Source organism: Lissotriton helveticus (assembly GCF_964261635.1).
Source record: "Lissotriton helveticus chromosome 1_1 unlocalized genomic scaffold, aLisHel1.1 SUPER_1_unloc_65, whole genome shotgun sequence".
NCBI lineage: Eukaryota > Metazoa > Chordata > Amphibia > Caudata > Salamandridae > Lissotriton > Lissotriton helveticus.
The window spans coordinates 594,634-615,583 of NW_027611709.1; the positions used below are offsets into that span (position 1 = coordinate 594,634).

Genomic DNA, 20,950 nt, shown 5'->3' on the forward strand with positions numbered 1-20,950 from the left:
ATGGTTGTCAGAAACTAAATCCCTTCTTGTCTAATCAGGGAAGTTAAGTCCTCCTTGAACATTCGAGAAAGTTTCTAGTGAACTCTGAGCTAAGCTGGCAAACCCAAAACTTTAAGTCTAGTATCGACAGTAGTAGACCTAGTTAACGTCTGGCCTAGGCCTTTACTGCTGTAGGTATTATTCCAATGCGCAGAGCCTATTGGGATGATAGGAGCTACACTACAGCTCAGGCTCTCAGATTTCCGAGCACAAGTGTGGCATAAGAGCCAAGGAGAAGAGGGGAGCCTCTGAGGGGAGGTGGGTGGGTCGCATGTGAATCTATGAAAGATACTAACACTGGAGAACCACAGTTTTCAGGTAAGCAACTTATGTTTCTCTCCGCTATTGGGGTATCTTTCATAGATTCACATGCTTGAATCAGAGTCGATAGCAGTAATTCGAGAACTGTGCATGATAAGCCTTAAGTACATTGTAAACAGAGTACGAGAGAATACATATACGTACATTACAGTATAGCAGTAAACATGGGCACATCTGCAAAAGCAGAAATATACATACAATGTGTGCAGGAGGAGGTAAGAAACAGAGACTCACCTTACTTAAAAAGATTACGTAGCACCGCTTGCCCCACAGCTGTGTCAGCATTGTTGGCATCTTCCAGACAGTAGTGCTTGGTCGTAGCTCTGCAAATCTGATGAAGAGGCACACCAGCAAAGAGAGAAGTAGAAGAGGAGACTGCTCTAGTAGAGAGCACTTTATTCGTTGCATGAAGGGTCTTGCCTGCTTGCCGATTGCAAAAGGAAATTTCTCTAGATATCCAACGTGCAATAGTTTGTTTAGCAACTGGAGGTTCTTTACGCATCCTGCCGTAGGCTATGAAGAGCTGATCAGTTTTACGGATACTGGTTGTTCTTTGCAAATAAAATTTCAAACATCTCTTAACATTTAGAGAATGTACAGTCTTTTCTGCTGGCGACTGTGGATTAGGGAAAAAAGTCTTTCAGATGACCGTCTCATTCAGGTGGAACTCAGATGGAACTTTAGGAATAAAGGCCGATTTAGAGCGTCTTTGGTGAATTGAAGAAAAGGAGGTTTAAAAGTAAAAGCATGTATCTCGCTGACTTGCCGAGCCGAAGTAGGAATTAAAAGTAGCGATGTCTTCCAGGAGATGAATTTAAGATCAGCCCTACGAATGGGCTCAAATGGAGACTTTATGAGTTGTGCCAACACATTGTTCAGATGCCAAGGAGGAGGCGGGCGTCAAATTGGAGGGAACATCCGAAATAAGCCTTTGAAAAATTGTTGAATAATTCTTGAAGAATAAAGAGAATTGGAACTATCCTGACGGAATCTGGAAATTGCGGCCAGAAAAACCTTCAGGGTAGAGTGAGAGAGGTCGGATTTTGCTAATTGTAAGAAAAAAGGCAGAAGCTGCTCTGGCGTAGAGTGAACAGGGTGAACATGTATTTATTTACTTTATTCATCATTATTTGTAAAGCGCAACTGACACCCTACGGGTAACCTGGCGCTGTGATACAGGGACTAGCTTAGGGCAGAGAGGATGCCAAGAAGCATACTCAAGGGTAGAGCCAGGTTTTTAACCTTTTTCTAAACTGCAGGATGTTGTCTATTTGTCTCGTATCAAATGGAAGAGTATTCCAAAGGCGGGACGCTGCCGCACTGAAGGCCCTACCTCTTGATTTGACTTTCCTAACTCTAGGAAACCCTCACCAGATTAGCCGATGAGGAGCGCAGTGCTCGTGGAGGGACATACCATGTCAGTTTCTCCTGCAGCGATTTGGGCCCATGATCATGTAGAGCCTTAAATACTATAAATAGTGCCTTAAATCGTATCCTCTGCGAGACTGGCAGCCAGTGTAAATCTGAGAGTGCCCGGGAGGCGGAGGAGCGGCGTTGCTGCACTAGTACCAGTTGAGCCGCCATGGTCTGTACTCTCTGCAATCTCTCAATCAAATATTGTGGGGATTCTGTTAGGATGTGTCAGCAGCGCCAAAACAAGTACTGCCACTAACCTTTAGTACCACCAGCGGGGACGACGGAGTGTACAGAAGTCCCCCATCTCCCCTGAGCACAACCACACACAGAGTAGATATACACTACTATGTAAGGAAGCACCCCGGGGAATAGAGAAAATAATAAACTCTGCTGCTGTGCTGGAGTCTTCATACACCTTAAGTCTGGTCTATGGCTCAGTATAACTTCAGAAGTCACCCCACAAACATAAGCTGCAGGTGAAAAAACTGAGAGGGGTATGAGAAACAACTTAGGGATTCATTCATATCACACAACAGGATTCTCGTATAGTCAGATACTCACAATATAACAAGCAGCAATACTCTTAGGGCCCGATTCACAGAAGTAACTACCTAAACTTACTACTTTTGGTATTCACACTAGTTAGGATTTTGTCTTAAGACAGACTTAAGACAGACTTAAGTAAGAATTTTGTATTAAGTCTGTCTTAAATTTGTCTTAAGTTTGTCTTAAGTTTTTCTTAAGACAAACTTAAGACAAAATCCTAACTTCTGTGAATACCAAAAGTAGTAGTAAGTTTAGGATTTTGTTTTAAGTTAGTTCTGTGAATCGGCCCCTTAGGAAGGTTCTGAGACTATCCAATCCCAGAGAGACCATACACTGAGAGACGATGAACTGGAATGCCAGGGAGTTTATGAGCTCACTGAACCCAAGGATGATTTCAATCAACAAACAAAGTCACGGTAAATGGTGCCTTAAGAGGACTATGAATTGCACCATAAAAGAGCATAAGATCCCTGTTAATAGCACAGGGTAATAGCGAAGGAATAAAGTTGTGCACGCAGTAGTCACAAGCTCAAGTTCCATACCACTGAGCAATTGCACGCAAAACCACTGTTTGAGGGCACAGTGTAGATTGTTGGCGCAGGCTCCAAAAGAGACGACCAGCGTGGAAATAATTTCAAAATTAAACTGTTTCATAAAGCAGAAGGAGCACTCCAGCACTTCCTTTCTGAGTGCGGCTAAATACCTTGCGTTTTCAGCGTTGGGAAGATACAGAAACCTCTGACCTTTAAAGCAACCCTTCAAACACTTCAGAATGAAGAAATGTCAGCAATGGTGATTAATGTGAACCAGCTGGAACACTCCTTAGAGAAAGCCCGGGCCTCGGAAAGCAATTGCCTTGCTTTTCTATGTACGGTGGGAATCACACTTCGACGACGGGGAATGATTCAAGAATGTGAATCTATGAAAGATACCCCAATACTGGAGAACAGCAGATGTCTCACTACTGAAGCTCTTACCCAAGTTGCTTTAGCCTTAGTCATATCTCACATTGACTACACTAACTATATACTTTGGCATTCCGGCATACCAATCTAAAAGACTGCAACTAGTGCCAAACCAGGCTGCTAGATTAATCTATCGCCAGGCAAGAATGCAGTATGTCACCCCTCTTATGAAAAAGTTACATTGGCTTCTGGTAGTCGAACGCAGTGCATTCAAGTTGGGATGCCTCCTCTTTAAAGCGCTCCATGGCAACTGCCCAGTGTCTGTATCTACTCGGGTCCAGAGATATATCCACACTCGGGATATTAGGTCTTCCCATTTGAATCCCCTAGCCACTCCGTCCTTTAAATGCTAGAAATTGGGGGGGGGGGGGGGGGGGACTAAGATTTGCAGTACTGGCTCCTCAATTTTGGAATTCTCTCCCTCAGGACATTAGATACATGATATCATATCCTCAATTTTGGAAACTCTCAAAGACATGGCAATTTTACCAGGCTTATGAATGAATCACTTAGCGGCAGGACTCCCTTGTACGCAGCGCCATAAAACCTTGTGGTGTGAGCGCGCTTTATAAGTATTTTTAACATAAGATAACAACATTGTCTAAATGGGACAACCTGGAAAGTGTTATTAACAGAAACAGTGAATTCTGCAGCTTGTCTGTGTATCTTTTATCTGCACTTCGCGGACTCCTCACATTCCTCTCGAGAGAAGGTCCTGCCTCCTACTCATTACTGTTGTTTCAGTAACTGTTTCTATCACGTGTTCATGTTTCATTGACTTGTATTAGGAGAAAAGTGTATAAAAATAAATTGTGTAGCATTAGCATTATATACTCCAACTTGCTTTAGGGTGGATGCTCTCGTCCATTTCAAAGACAATTGTCACTTTTTAGTTTACTTGGCCTTTTGCTATTTTTGCATTAAATGTATGATAGATGTGTTGGCCTCCAGGTGTGTTGTGTTTTATTTTACATATCAGAAGAGATGCTGAGGAAAATGACAGTCCAATATACACTTTCTTCATATAAATCAACTCACAGTATTCTGTTCTGGAGGTTCAGTCCCATAGACATTATCTCTAACTGAACACCCTAGGAAGCATGTGCTTTTCAAACCAGTTGCCCTCTGATGCGGCGTCCTCGCTATTGGATAAGTCAGTATGTCCTGAATTTTAGGAGGGTTACCGTATCTAGTGCACCCTGTTAGACGGCGCTCACCTGTGGCAGTAAGATGTTAATAGGCACCTTATCACCTATGCACGGGGCAGGGCTTTGAGTTACAGAGCTCCTCACGCTGTGGAGAAGATTAGGTCACATTTACCTGTTTTCCCATATTTGGTCCTGATGAAATGCCAACAGATTGCTCCATTACTACACAAGGCATGAAAAAAGTTGACGTCAAGTATAGACCACAGCTTACCAGCAGGTCCATAGGTGATCGACACTTTCACACAGTGATAGGGGCCATTTGTTCCTCAATTTCTCTGCCACTGTTTTTAATCTCAACATGGACCAGGAAGATCACATTAACTATATTGCGGCAACTGGTCGATAGTTGATCTTATATTCAGACTTTCACCAATCTCACATCTTATGACACAACATCCTCTGTCCTACTATGCTCATCCGGTGTACTTAATAAAAGATCTCCGACAAAGTGCCCTCTGGTGGTGCCTGCCAGGCATTGTAGCGCCGGCCTGGTGAGGAGTATAGCCCAATGATGAAGCATGTCACCTTCAGGTGAATGAACGCAACTTGTCTTAAAAGCACATGCTTCCTAGGGTGTCTGCGTTCAGTTACAGATAATGACTCTGGGACTGAACCTCCGGAACAGTATACTGTGATTTGATTGTGTTTTATTTTAACAAATGTACATTGCAGATATTGGCCCTTCCTTGTTTCACAAATATGATCGGATACCTGCCTCAGAGCGCACTTCTTACAGACGAGTATGGGGTTATCATGTTGCTGCGACAAGCTCCTTACCTGTGTGAGTTATCGGGAACGATGCAGGGGCAGACCGAAACTAGCCACATGTGGCGATCAATGACAAATACTGAAGAATGAACAGAGCTTCCAAGCTGGTGACCATTACTTAATTGACCCTGAAAATAAAAGACACGTTTTTAGTATTCTGGTGACTCATGACCATAAAAACAAAGGATATAAATTAAATATTATGTCAAATACTTAAAAAATGGAACCGCATGTGCTGAATCGATGTTGCCCCAGGTCATGCGTGACACCTTCCACCAGGTCATGTGTGACACCTTCCACCACTATTGTTTATGGGACTTGTAGTTTTGCTTTTCTCATTAAAAGGATGGTCTCGTCCCAGTGTTCTAAGCGATGATAGTTAAAATCAGAGGCCTGAGTGAGGGTGAAGCATGACACTGCTCTGTTTAGCAGTGAGATGAATGACAGTCCCTCAGCCCTTCCATTCTTTGACAGACATTATGGTCACTGTAACACTGGGCAGGGGACGGGAGGAAAAGAACCGGATAATGTTGAGTGGTGGCGTAGTGAACTGACGTCCTCCCCCTCTCTGCCTCATTATCAGCATGACTGGAACAGGGGAGAATCCTGTTCCTGGGATCTAGCCGACGAATTGGATGACGGCCCCTTTAACTGGAAGACACACGAGTATGCAGCTCCACCCCCTGATGACGATGCAGGATTCCTAGTGGGTAAACACGCGGAAGAAGATGTCCTGGCGTGTGACGTCACCGACCAAGGATCAAGAGTGGGAGAGCGGCCCGGAGGAGCAGAGAACGGAGCTTTTGGAGGCGAACCCGAAGACGACAGGAGTTAGCCAGGAGGCCACCGGATCCATGAATCGCCGTGCCACACTCCCGAGGGAGGAGTGTGGCTACAACAGGTATGGCAGCGTTTGGCGGGCTGGGTAGGAAGACGGGGTTCTTCTAAACCGTAGCCGCATGTGTGCCAGAATATCTGCCCATCCTTTCTTTGTCTTCACCAAGTAAATATACCCCTCCTCACCAGTAATCACGCCTCCGCACCCTCGCACGTTTAATAAAGTGTTTAGCACCTTAGCACGGGTGTCCCCTGGACTTGCCCGGTTCCCTGTGGGAGAGTCCAGATAGAGTACATATCCTGATGATCTGTACCTGTTTCTTTTCCCTGGCAGAGTCCAACGAGAAGTTAGGAAGAACGGAACATCCCCTGAAGTCTGCTTCTTAACCATCTGGAAACAAGACCATAACCAGACGCCATCACGGACCCCAGAGATTTTCAGAGAGACACCTTGACAACCTGACATAAAAAACATTTTCCAAAATAAAACCTTACCTACCCCGAACTGGTCTTAGATCTCTTCTTGATCCCACGCCACAATCACACACTACAGCATCTTTCCCTTTAAACCGAAGATAACAGCCTACAATAAAAAAGTAACCAAAAAGCAACAAAACTAGAAAATGCATTTCCAAAAGCTGCAAAAGAGAAACTGTTAATACAAATGAACAATATTAAACTTTGTTGGTACCTTAGTAATGTCCTCACTTCTGGGCTTCACTCCATCTGCAGCAATAACGCTCTGAAAGGAGAAATTACTGCTGTGAGTCTCAGAGTCTTCAGTATTACTGGTCTCAGTCACGAAGACTGTGGTGTCGGAAGATAACTTTCTCTTATTTGGCATCATAGATCCACCAGTCACGCCATCGCTATTAGCAGACAGGCCACTGTCAGCAGCATCATAACTTCAGGCAGACCAGTAAAGCGGATCTCACCACTCACATTGGGTGAACAGACTCGTCTCTGCTACATGCATTCACTCTGTTCTCAAATTTGCTTGGGGCTGCCAAAATGCAAAGAGCTGCAATATATTCGCCACACTTTCCTGACTACCTTGTTTTAAAAAGTTGTGACATTCAAGCGTGATTCTTGGTTCATCTCCAAGCTGAATTTTTTTAGAGGTTCTATTGCCACACAATACTATTCCCATATTCCAGTTTGTCCACAGGGTGCTTCAAGCCTGGTAGGTTGTCTCCTGCCTGTTTTGCAGATAATTTCAGATAGTTTCTGTAAGAAACTGAATTATTATTTACGGTAGATGAGGAACAATCACAACCGTTGTCAGAATGAACTTTCAAAGCCATTCAATTAACCTAGGATCAACCCCCTGGTACCTAAGCACGGAACAGGCAGGTTTAACTTAAGGTAATATGTCAAATATTTATGCAGAAACCAAAAAAGTAAAAGTCAAAATGCAAAACAATAATAAATCCAAACCAAAATAGAAAAAAAAAAGTCAAATGTATTGAACAAAATGACACTAAAATGACAAAATCCAATAAGGGGAATGAGATATGAACTGTAACGCTGTAAGAATCACAAGGTGCCAATGGATGAGGGGCCCGGGCATGGATTAGTCTCTCTGGAGCTGACTGCCAAGTCTGAGTGAACTTGTATTCCCAGTTCAGCAGGAAGCCACTATACCGGAGAAAGGGCTTTAAGTGGAATGAAAAACCTTGTGATGGCTCCCAGAGGGACGTGGTCGATGTAATGAAGGGCGTGGCTTAAAAACCCAAACTGAAAATACATGCTCGGCATAGTGTGTCGCCCCACTGGTATTTTGCTGCTTCGCCATTCCATCCATATATAACAAGTAACATTACATCTACTACAAGCTAGGACTATTGGCTTTGTCAATGGTTGTTAGTTGCATAAGATAAATATGCAACAGCGATGGCTTCAAAGCTTGAGGGGGGCTACTAAGGGTGAGAGGGGGCTGCGAGAGGTGAGAGAACTGTAGCTGGTGTGAGAGCGGCGCTGCAAGGGTGTAATGGGTGCTGCGAGGGTGTGATGGGCGCTGCGGGTGTGATGGGTGCTGCGAGGAAGTGAGAGGCGCTGTGGGGTGGTGAGAGGACGCTGTGAGGGGTGCTGCTGGGGATGAGAGTGGCGCTACTAAGGGTGAGAGGGGCTCTGCTAGAGGTGAGAAAGAACTCCAGGTGGTGTGAAAGCTGCACTGCTTGAGCGAGAGAGGGCCCGGTGGGGGTAACAGATTTGCGGAAGAGGGAGCGAAAGGGCACTGTAGTAGACAAGCAGTAATTCGGGGGTTAGAAGGGTAACACAGGGTTCGGGGACGGGGGCTGCAGAAGGCAAGGGATGCCCTGCAAGGGGGGAGAGGGGACATTGCTGGTGGGAGAAGGACAATGACATGTACCTGGGAGCTGTGCACGAGAGGGGATCGCTGCAGACTTCATCGAGGGCATTGAAGAGGGGAGGCTGGGGGCACTACCACAGTGAGGAGTGCCTTGGCAGTGGCTAACAACAACAAAAGGATGGAGCAGATAGTGTGATAAGTGTGTAAACGGGCGCCCTCTGGTGTGAGATTGGATGCCCCACGGAGGGAGGCCGATCAGTGCGTCACTGGTTGAAGGTGTAACTCGGGGAGTGATCAGAGGTGCGCGTCTGGTAGTGAGCCGTCACAGTGAGATCTTGAAAGGAGTGAGTTTGTATGGGAGGGGAAGTCCCTGTCTACCGGGACTGTGTGTGTACGCGTGTGGTTGAGGTGTGAATAGGGCGCACACTGCAAAAAGTCACTGTGGGGAGAGTGGATGTGTGCACGGGTGATAGTGAGTGTATGGAATCACCGAGTGAAGGCTGCATCCGTGCAGGTGGTGAGGAAGCAAGGAGAGGGTGAACCAGTGTGTGTAATGACTGTCTGCTGGAGGGCTGTGTGCAGCGATGAAGGGCTGCTCGTTGAAGGTGTGTGAAGCGTGATTGTGAGGGGACTGTGAGTGCAGGTAGTGTCTGAGAACAACTGTCTGCCAGCAGTGCATGATACGTCACCGATGCCCTGAAAACGCGCTGGCGGTATATATATCGCTGTGACACCCCTCATGGAAAGTGCATGCAAGGCGCGTGTCTTCAGAGAAATGTGTGCACCGGGAACCATTATGCAGACGTTATATCAGAGGGAGTGTGTCAGTGAGATTGTGCATAGAGAGGCTTCTTGCAGAAAGTCTCTACAACAAAGTGTGTGCAGGGGGAGTGCGTGTATGGGGGTCACCAGTTAGGAAGTCACCACAGCCAATTAGGAAGTCACTGCTACCAAAGTGTGTGCAAAGGGGATCACCAGCTAGGTAGCCACTAGCCACTGCAGGGAGAGTGCGTGCAGGGTGAGTGCGTGCATGGTGAATACCAGCTAGGAAGTCACCGCAAAGAAAGTGTGTGCAAGGTAAGTGCGTGCATGGGGGGTCACTGGCTAGGAAGTTATTGCAACAAAAGTGTGTGCAGGGTGAGTGCATGCATGGGGGTCACCAGCTAGGAAGTCGCTTTAAGGAAAGTGTGTGCAGGATGAGTGCATGCATGGGGGTGTTACTGACTTGAAAGTTATGTGGCCTACACTGTCATCCACTCGAAAGGGTGCTCTGTTCTGTATTATTATATGTGTGGTATACGAGGCTCCTTGTCCACCACCAAGTCCACCACCACCACATCCACCACCACTACATCCACCACCACAATGTCCACCACATCCACCAATACCACCATGTCCACCACCACCATGTCCATCACCACCACCACGGCCACCACCACATCTACGTCCACCACCACGTCCACCCCCACATCCACCACCGCATCCACCACCACTGCGTTCAACACCACTGCGTCCATCACCACCACGTCCACCACCACCACATCCACCACCACCAACTCCACCCCAACCACCACGTCCACAACCACCACCATGTCCATCACCACCACATCCATCACCACCCCGTCCACATCGTCCACCCCCACCATGTCCACCACCACCACCTCCACCACCGCCACCTCCACCACCACCATGTCCACCACCACCACACCCACCACCACGTCCACCACCACCATGTCCACCACCACCATGTCCACCACCATCACCACGTCCACCACTAACACTTCCACCACCACCATGTCCACCACCACCACCATGTCCACAACGTCCACCACCATCACCATGTCCACCACCACCACTACCATCACCACGTCCACCACCATGTCCACCACCACCACATCCACCAACACCCCATCCACCACCCCGTTCACCACCACCACCATGTCCACCACCACCGCATCCACCACCATGTGCATCACCACCACCACATCCACCACCACCACATCCACCACCACCACCACCTCGTGCACCACCACCACATCCACCATGTTCACCACCACCATGTCCACCACCACCACCATGACACCCACCTCCACCACCACGTCAACCAGCACCACCTCCCACCACCACCACGTCCACCACCACTACCACCACTACCACCACTACCACCACCACCACATCCACCACCACCACGTCCTTCATCACTCCACTACCACCACATCCACCACAACCACGTCCACCACTACCACGTCCACCAGCCATGTCCTCCACCATCACGTCCACCACCACCACGTCCACCACCACCACCACGTCCGTCACCACTACGTCCACCACCACCGCGTCCACCACCACCACCACATCTACCACCACCACTTCCACCACCACCATGTCCACCACCACCATGTCCACCACATCCACCACCATGTCCACCACAACCACTAACATTACCACGTCCACCACTACATCCACCACCATCACGTCCACCACCATAACATCCACCACCACTACATCCACCACCACGTCCACAACAACCACATCCACCACCACCACATCCACCACCACCACGTCCACCACCACCATGTCCACCACCACCACCACGTTCACCACGAGGCCACCACCACGTCTACCACCACCACGTCCATCACCACCACATCCACCATGTCCACCACCACGTCCACCCCCACATCCACCACCACCATGCCACCACCACTACGCCCACCACTGCGTCCACCACTGTGTCCAACACCACCGCGTCCATCACCACCTCGTCAATCACCACCACGTCCACCACCACCATGTCCACCACAATGTCCACCACCACCCCCACCACCAGCATATCCACCACCACCACGTCCACCACCACCAAGTCTACCACCACCACTATGTCCACCACCACATCCACATCCACCACCACCACCATGTCCACCACCACCGCATCCACCACCACCATGTCCACCACCTTAATTTCCTATGCAATGAATAACGTTAAAAGATTTTTCAGTGGCGCATCTGCAGAAACGTCCTCTTCCTGTTGGAAATTAAGAGGAACTTAACCCCTCACCCAAACAATACATTTACGGAAAAAAATGGACTGAATGAGAGCCGTGGCCTGCGGCCTTGGTGCTACAGTAATAATACACCTGGAGGCGAAGAAACCAAGCCCGTAGAAGCCCTGAGAGCACGGCCGCCACGCCGCAGATGCACGCACCGCGGCGGCCATCTGTGGGTTCTGCCCCGGTAGCTCGCGTGGTTTAATGTAACAGGCCATTGGCTTTGAATAGATCCCAGGGGTGGGATACACTTATAGGGGCAGATTTAATCTTCCATGAAAAATCAGTGGGATGCCAGTGGAGCATGGGACAAAGAGGCGCGAGTGGTTTATAGCCGCTGCCAAAAGGACCACTGGACATAACTTCTTCAAACAGTATATGTCCATCTTCACCATTGACCCAGTAATGCACACCAGAACCGGAGTCCTCAAGGACAACTGTGGCAATCAAACCACACACACAGGTATCTAGGTAATCCATAGGATTGCTTCTGTTGTGGGGTGGGAAGGGGGAATTCCATAAATCTAATGCCATTTGAATATAATTAAATTGGGGACTTTACTGTAAGGAAAATAGTACTTCAAGGAAGTAAGCGGCCACTAAGGCATTTATGCCACACACATGTTTATTTGTTGACAGGAAAATACACTATGCAAAATGTTTCAGTAACTGACAGCTTTTGGTTAAACCTAGGCAGAATCATTCAAATTCAAACTTTGTTGACAACGAATTAGAAATGTATGGTTGTGTGTACAGCGCACTAGGCCATAAGAGCCCACACAAAAGCTGCAAATTTAAGTTGTCTAATGTTACTAAAAAGACCATGAGACTGAAGATAACAAGCATTTGCAATGCAATAGGTAGCGCATTTACACGAGTTTAAGCTATTGGGATTGTAAATGACAAAGCATTTTATTTATGTTTTGAAACCCAAAACATAAATAAAAGGCATTGTCATTTACAATGCCAATAGCTCAAACTTGCGTAAATGTGAGACCAATTGCATTGCAAATGCTTGTTCCAGTTTGTTGTGGGTCCAAACACCCATTTGGTAGCAAGTAGCAGGTTTACCCCAACTGCCTGGTATTTAGTAAACATCAAATGCATGGCTAGTGGGCTGCCAACTATCAGGGTCGCACTGAGATAGAGAATATTTACGGGCACCAAATACCAAAATAAAAATGCTCACCATTAGTGAATAGCTGAAGAAGTGGCATCTATAAGCTAACTGTAATGCACAGCTATCATGCAAAAGGAAAATAATAATAGAATACTGCATAGAATATCTGTGCAATGCAGTAAAAAAGTACATAGATATGCAAGTCAGATTCAGAGAGCACTATATTCATTCTGTATCATGCATTACAATATTTTAGCTTTCTCCCACTGGAAACTTGCTCTGCCCAATAAAAGTCAATGTTAACATGTTCCCCCACGTTTCATTAAAACTCTCCCACATTGTTGTACCAAAATACATTTAAGCCTTCTTTATTTATGTACATGAGGGTATACGCTGCTCATGTGCGTGCTTATAATACGTGAATCACGGTTCATTACCATTAAAGAGAGGCATATTAGACTTGCAATGTCCCTCTCGGTGACATTACTGCACACTGCCTATGCTAATTTGCAAACCCTGCCCCTCTGAAACCTATTTTTTGTTAGGTCTCGCGACCTGTCAATGCGCATGCGCATTGAGCGGAGCGAGACAATAGGGGCTTAAACAGACTTTAACTAACTGGCGATTTGATGCTGTGCCCGTGCGCTTTTAGGTCAATGCGCAAGCGCTTTGACGGCCGGCCGGCCGTGCTTTCAGTTTGGCGCTCCACCCCCTGCGGCATCAAAGGCTTTCACGGCCGGCCGGCTGTGCTTTCAGTTTCACGAGCGCTGCATTGTTTTCACGGCCGGCCTCCGGCCGTGACTCGCCTTTCTCCTTCCTTCGTGCCCAGCCCCCCTCCCAGCGCTGCCTTGTTTAGTCCATGTGAACAATTTATTTATAGCACTTGAAGGTGATATAAACTGCCTGTCTTTGTGTCAAAAGTCATCATCCACGTTTTAACAGTCCAGTGTCTCTAAAAGTGGGTCACGTACTTCACCCGGTGTATATGCTTATAACTCCTCACGCATCTAAACATGCCTCCTGCTCGCTTCTCTTTTTCAGTATACCTGAGGCGCCTCAACCTATCCGTCTGTGCCTCAAGCGCCTCACCCTTTCTGTACACACCTCAAGCTTCTAACTCACCGGTCTATATGACTGAGGCTCCTAACCCTATGTATATATTCCGCATCCCTCCTCATCCTCTCTTTGTATAACCTGGCATAGCTCAAGCTCCTCACCTCTCGGCATATACCTCAAGCGCTTCATCACCCTGTGTACATGCCTCGAGTTCCAGCTCACCCTGTGTATATATATTCCTCAAACTGATCCGTATTGTATAAACCAGCTGTAGCTTCCTGAAGCTCCTCAACCTGTATATATGCCTCAAGCTCCTACCTTGTACCACCACCACCACTAACACCACCACCACCAGTACTACCACCACCAGTACCACCATCACCAGTACCACCCCCACCAATACCACCAGAACCAGTACTACCACCACCAGTAACACAACCACCAACACCCCCAGTACTTCCACTAACACCACCACCACCAGTACTACCACCACCAGTACCACCACCACCAATAACACTACTATCAGAACTACCACCACCACCAGTACTACCACCACCAGTACCACCTCCACCAATACCACCACTACTACCACCACCAATACCACCACTACCAGTACTACTACCACCAGTACCACCACTATCAGTACTACCACCACCAGTACCACCACCACCACTACCAGTACTACCACCAATACCACCACTACCAGTACTACCACCACACCACCAGTACTACTACAACCAGTACCACCACCACCAGTACTACCACCACCACACCACCACCACCACCAATACCACCACCACCAGTACTACCACTACCAGTAACACCAGTACCACCACCACCAGTACTACCACTACCAGTACTACCACTACCAATACTACCACTTCCAGTACTACCACCACCAGTACCACCACCACCAGTACCACCACCACCAGTACCACCACTACCACTAATACTACCACTACCAGTACCACCACCACCAGTACTACCAGTACTACCACTATCAACAACACTACCAATACCACCACCAATACTACCAATACCACCACCACCACCAGTACTACCACCACCAGTACCACCACCACCACCAAAACTACCACCACCACCACCAATACTACCACTACCAGTACCACCACTACCAGTACCACCACTACCAGTACTACCACTACCAGTACTACCACCACCAATACTACCACTACCAGTACCACCAGTACCACCACCACCAGTACTACCACTACCAGTACCACCACCACCAATACTACCAGTACCATCACCACCAATACTACCACTACCAGTACCACCACCACCACCACCACCACCAGTACTACCAGTACCACCACCACCAGTACTACCACTACCGGTACCACCACCAGTACTACCACTACCAGTGCCACCACCACCAGTACTACCACTACCAGTACCACCACCACCAGTACCACCACTACCAGTACTACAACCACCAGTACTACAACCACCAGTACCACAACCACCAGCACCACCACCTCCAGTACCACCACCAACACTACCAGTACCACCACCACCAGTACTACCAGTACCACCACCACAAGTACTACCACTACCAGTACCACCACCACCAGTACTACCACTACCAGTACCACCACCACCACCACCAGTACTACCAGTACTACCACCACCAGTACTACCAGTACTACCACCACCAGTACTACCACTACTACAGCCACCAGTACTACCACTACTACAGCCACCAGTACTACCACCACCATCAGTACGACCACCACCACCAGTACTACCACCACCACCAGTACTACCAGTACCACCACCACCAGTACTACCAGTACTACCACTACCAGTACTACCAGTACCACTACCACCACCACCAGTACTATCACCACCAGTACTACCAGTACCACCACCACCACCAGTACTACAGCCACCAGTACTACCACTACCACCACCACCAGTACTACCAGTACCACGACCACCAGTACTACCACTACCAGTACTACCACTACCAGTACCACCACCACCAGTACTACCACCAACAGTACCACCACCACCAGTACCACCACCACCAGTACCACCACTACCACCAGTACTACCACTACCACCACCACCAGTACCACCACTACCAGTACTACCACCACCAGTACTACCACCACCAGTACCACCACCTCCAGTACTACCACTACTACCACTACCAGTACCACCACCACCAGTACTACCAGTACCACCACCACCAGTACTACCACTACCAGTACCACCACCACCAGTACTACCACTACCACTACCAGTACCACCAGTACTACCACCACCAGTACTACCACCACCAGTACTACCACTACTACAGCCACCAGTACTACCACTACTACAGCCACCAGTACTACCACTACCACCACCACTACTACCACCACCACCAGTACTACCAGTACCACCACCACCACCAGTACTACCACTACCAGTACTACCACTACCAGTACTACCAGTACCACTACCACCACCACCACCACCACCAGTACTACCACCACCAGTACTACCAGTACCACCACCACCACCAGTACTACCACTACCAGTACCACCACCACCACCAGTACTACCAGTACTACAGCCACCAGTACTACCACTACCACCACCACCAGTACTACCAGTACCACTACCACCAGTAATACCACTACCAGTACTACCACTACCAGTACCAGTACCACCACCACCAGTACCACCACCACCAGTACTACCACCACCAGTACCACCACCACCAGTACTACCACTACCAGTACTACCACCACCAGTACCACCACTACCACTAATACTACCACTACCAGTACCACCACCACCACCAGTACTGCCACTACCAGTACCACCACCACCAATACTACCACTACCAGTACCACCACCACCAATACTACCAGTACCACCACCACCAGTACCACCACCACCACCAACACTACCAATACCACCACCAATACTACCAATACCACCACCAGTACCACCATCACCACCAATACTACCACCACCACCAATACTACCACTACCACCAATACTACCACTACCAGTACCACCACTAGTACTACCACTACCAGTACTACCACCACCAATACTACCACTACCAGTACCACCACCACCAGTACTACCACTACCAGTACCACCACCACCAATAATACCAGTACCACCACCACCAATACTACCACTACCAGTACCACCACCACCACCACCACCAGTACTACCAGTACCACTACCACCAGTACTACCACTACCGGTACCACCACCAGTACTACCACTACCAGTACCACCACCACCAATACTACCACCACCAGTACTACCACCACCAGTACCACCACCACCAGTACTACCACCACCAGTACTACCACCACCAGTACTAGCACCACCAGTACCACCTCCTCCAGTACTACCACTACCAGCACCACCACCACCAGTACTACCAGTACCACCACCACCAGTACTACCACTACCAGTACCACCACCACCAGTACTACCAGTACTACCACCACCAGTACTACCAGTACTACCACCACCAGTACTACCACCACCAGTACTACCACTACTACAGCCACCAGTACTACCACTACTACAGCCACCAGTACTACCACTACCACCACCACCAGTACTACCACCACAACCAGTACTACCAGTACCACCACCACCAGTACTACCACTACCAGTACTACCACCACCAGTACCACCACCACCACTACCAGTACTACCACCAATACCACCACTACCAGTACTACCACCACACCACCAGTACTACTACAACCAGTACCACCACCACCACCACCAGTACTACTACCAATACCACCAAGCATTGGCATAGCCAATAGGTCTCGCTTTTGGGACCTTATAAGTATTTAGTTATGCAGCACAATATCCTTGGTGCAGCAACATCAACTGCTGCATGGCTAAACACTTATAAGGTCCCAAAGGCGAGACCTATTGGCTATGCCAATGCTTGTTTTGTTTAGGGCTCGTGCCCCTGTACTTTTCATTTTTGTACTTGCGGTTTGCTGTTTTCAGTATCTGTATGGACTTAAATATACAAAAGTGATGTTATTACAATCCTTAAAATAGCAAATGTGTCACAAATTGTGGCTTACGTGAGGACGGAGGGACAGGAGACTGATTAGTTAAGTGGTGAATAAATACACCAGCCTCGTCACACTCACACTTCCTTGAAGACTTGACAAGCCTGTCTGCTCAACTGCGACCCCTTTTCGAAGAACATGGAAATACACATGTAGCTGGGGTGGTCGCCGGGAGGATCTAGATCAGTGATACTCAAAGTATGGCCCGGGGGCCGCATAAAGCCCTCCAGGTCTTTACTTGCGGACCCCTGGGCAGCAGCAGCACTGCTCGAGTCAGAACTAACATGAACAAGAAACGTACATATACAGCAAACACTTATTTAAAGGTTAATTGCAGTTAGGAAAATGAAGTAACTAGGCCTTTAACTTTAGGAACACCTTCATTCTTAAAGGCAGCCACTAGATATACATGCTTTGTTTCCCCATCCCAGACTTTACACCCCGCTGGCATCAGTGCAGCCCTCGGTCACACCATAGACCAAACTTTGCGGCCCCCAGGAAAATGTTTGTGAGTACCCATGACCTAGATCAACAAAATGCGGGAGTAGTTAGACACGAGGACGAAACAGAAGCTTGCATCTCTAAAAGGCTCAAACAGGAACCAATAAAAACAAGCATTGGCATAGCCAATAGGTCTCGCCTTTGGGACCTTATACGTGTTTAGTCTTGCAACAGTTGACGTTGTTGCACCAAGGATATTGTGCTGGATATCTAAACACGTATAAGGTCCCAGAGGCGAGACCTACTGGCGATGCCAATGCTTGTTTACCTGATGGGCATTGGCTGACCGCTGCCTGGTTACTGAGGCCTTAGTGAGGTGAAGACATATTTGGGGGAGTGTTAGCCTCATCAGATGATGCTGTGCAGGGCCAGGCCCAGGTGCAATGAGGCGCAGCCGGTGCTGCCTGGGAGTGTGTTCTTTCACTTTCAATTGACGGGGCTGCCCCCCTTCACTCTGGTGAAAGCCACAAACGGGATTCAAGTCGATCTTCTCATCACAGACTTTTCAGGCGAAACAAATGTCCCCGTTTGCTGAGGCCTTCAAAAGAGTGACCCAACTCCAGCAATGAGGGCCAATGAGCATTGTGGATACAAAATAATCATGTCTAAGGATCGATGCAACAACAACAACAACAACAGATGAATCCCGGAGAGCAGGCTCGAGACCCTCCAGCACCAGACAATCTTTCCACCTTGCGACCTCACTAGGGTGACCAGGCGTCCCTGTTTTGCCAGGACGGTCCCCGTTTTTAACCAGCTGTCCCAGCAAATTTCAAGAAATTTAGCTCATGTCCCGGTTTTTAGAGAGGGTCGACTGAAAACGGTGGGAGGTGTTTTTTATGTTTTACAAAGCAGGGAAAGTTAGCAGTTGTTTCAAGAAAGCAATTTAATTAACAGGCTAGCTACTGGGTTTAAAAATTACATTTTTTGTATGTCCTTACTGCCTGTTCTGTAATTTCTCCTGAGGAGCGCTATTATCACTGAAAGTAAAAGTGTAGTCCTTCTTCTATTTTTGTGAAATATCCCGGTTTTTGGCTTTAACATACTGGTCACCCTAGACCTCACCTGGGGTTTATTTCGGGGCCTGGGCTCCCTGCTGTGGGTCATGGCCTCACCTGGGGTTTATTTCGGGGCCTGGGCTCCCTGCTGAGGGTCTGGCCTCACCTGGGGTTTATTTCGGGGCCTGGGCTCCCTGCTGTGGGTCATGGCCTCACCTGGGGTTTATTTCGGGACCTGGGCTCTCTGCTGAGCCAGAGTGCAGGACTGAACCATGAGCGCGGGGTGAAGAGGCCTTGGATTAACTGCGCATGCGCGGAGGTCTACCACGTCTACGAGGCGCCTCGCGACACAGCAAACACTGATATTTCAGTGCAAAGCGTCTCGGGTTGGCTCCTCTATCGGAGAAGTGTCTTTCCTCTGCGCAGGCGCTATGAGCAAGAAGTGTCTCTCCTCTGCGCAGGCGCAGTGAGACTGAGTGTCTTCTGTCCAGGGCAGTTCACAGGCTGCACTCCGTGCAAGGTCCTAACTCGGCGATAGAAAGTTGTGTCTTCGCTCCGCACATGCGCAGCAGTGAGGAGCGGTCCTGCGCGTGCGCAGCCGTGAGACGCCATGTTTTGTTCGCGCGCCTGTGGCTCGGCGTGAGCGTGCGCGTCACTCCCGGGGCAATAACACACCGGGACACACTCCTCACAGGCACCCGGGCCCCCAGCGTGCCCCACCTCTCCCCCAGGCCCTGCTGCCTCCACTGAGCGGCGCACAAGGAGAGGTGAGGCACTCTAATCCCAGTTTCCAAGCTCCATTGGTACCGTACTCTTTGCGCGTGCAGGAGACAGTATCTGTTTTCCGCGCATGCGCAGTTGCCCGGCGCGTGAGACTCTTTTATAGACCTATCTGCAGCATCCCGGTTTCTAAGGTGCGTTGGTCGCTTTGTATCTGGGACATTTTAAACAGCCGCTGGGGCTGGGGGGAGTTTGAAGCTGCTGCTGCCAGCGCCCCCAGTGTGGTCATGGGACGGGCGGGGAGCACTGAAGTGTTGCAGAAGCTCAGTCAGTCACCGGTCACTCCTTGTACACACCCTCCGAGGGACCATAAGAGGGTCAGTCATCGGTCACTCCTTGTACAGACCCTCCGAGGGATCATAGAGGGTCAGTCATTTGATGGTTTTGCAGATTATGTTTTCTGAGAAAACCAAAGCCCCCTGCAAGATGCCGCATTTGTCATACACCAGATGCTCCTGCAGTGCAATTAGGATGATGATAGCAAGATTTGGGCTGGATCTGAGCCTACACCTGCGTACAATGAGTGTCATTTAAGCAATACATATTCGGAGGGCACGAATGTGTGTTTGTCGACACGGCCGAACATACTATTAAGTGGACTAATAATTACTGTATTGAGTTACTCTTTCTCTTAACTATAATACACTTGCACCGATTATATGGGGCCCGGACTGAAAGCTGGGTATTTTGGTAATTCATACCAAATTTGGGCACACATACTCATCCAATATGGCGGAGTTTACCTATAGACTACATTTACACAGATATGATTCATTGTCTCTGTATAATGTGTGTGTGATGTATCGATCTCTGACACTCTACATTGTTATGAGCAGCTCTATAAAACAAATAAAACGTATATGAGAAGGTAAGTACCCTTCCATTTTCATAACTTGATTTTGATAGAAAGTGTCACTCTAAGTGTCACACATTTGGTCGTTGGAAGTCATTCATAAGTACA

At 48.4% G+C, this 20,950-nt stretch overlaps 1 protein-coding gene and 1 long non-coding RNA gene across 2 annotated transcripts in view; one reads left to right on the top strand and one right to left on the bottom strand.

The window, feature by feature from the left end:
* LOC144806353 (uncharacterized) overlaps positions 1-19,551 on the bottom strand; it is an 80,427-nt gene extending 60,876 nt beyond the window's left edge. Inside the window, exons 1-3 of the long non-coding RNA XR_013605774.1 lie at positions 19,426-19,551; positions 6,792-6,842; positions 5,273-5,391 (exon numbers count right to left, since the gene is read on the bottom strand). This is a non-coding gene — a long non-coding RNA (uncharacterized LOC144806353). The remainder of the gene's footprint in view (positions 1-5,272; positions 5,392-6,791; positions 6,843-19,425) is intronic.
* A 292-nt stretch (positions 19,552-19,843) lies between these two features.
* The window catches only part of LOC144806346 (uncharacterized), a 49,255-nt gene continuing 48,148 nt past the window's right edge, over positions 19,844-20,950 (top strand). Inside the window, exon 1 of the mRNA XM_078672727.1 lies at positions 19,844-19,976. The gene's annotated coding sequence lies outside the window, so the exon portion shown is untranslated. The remainder of the gene's footprint in view (positions 19,977-20,950) is intronic.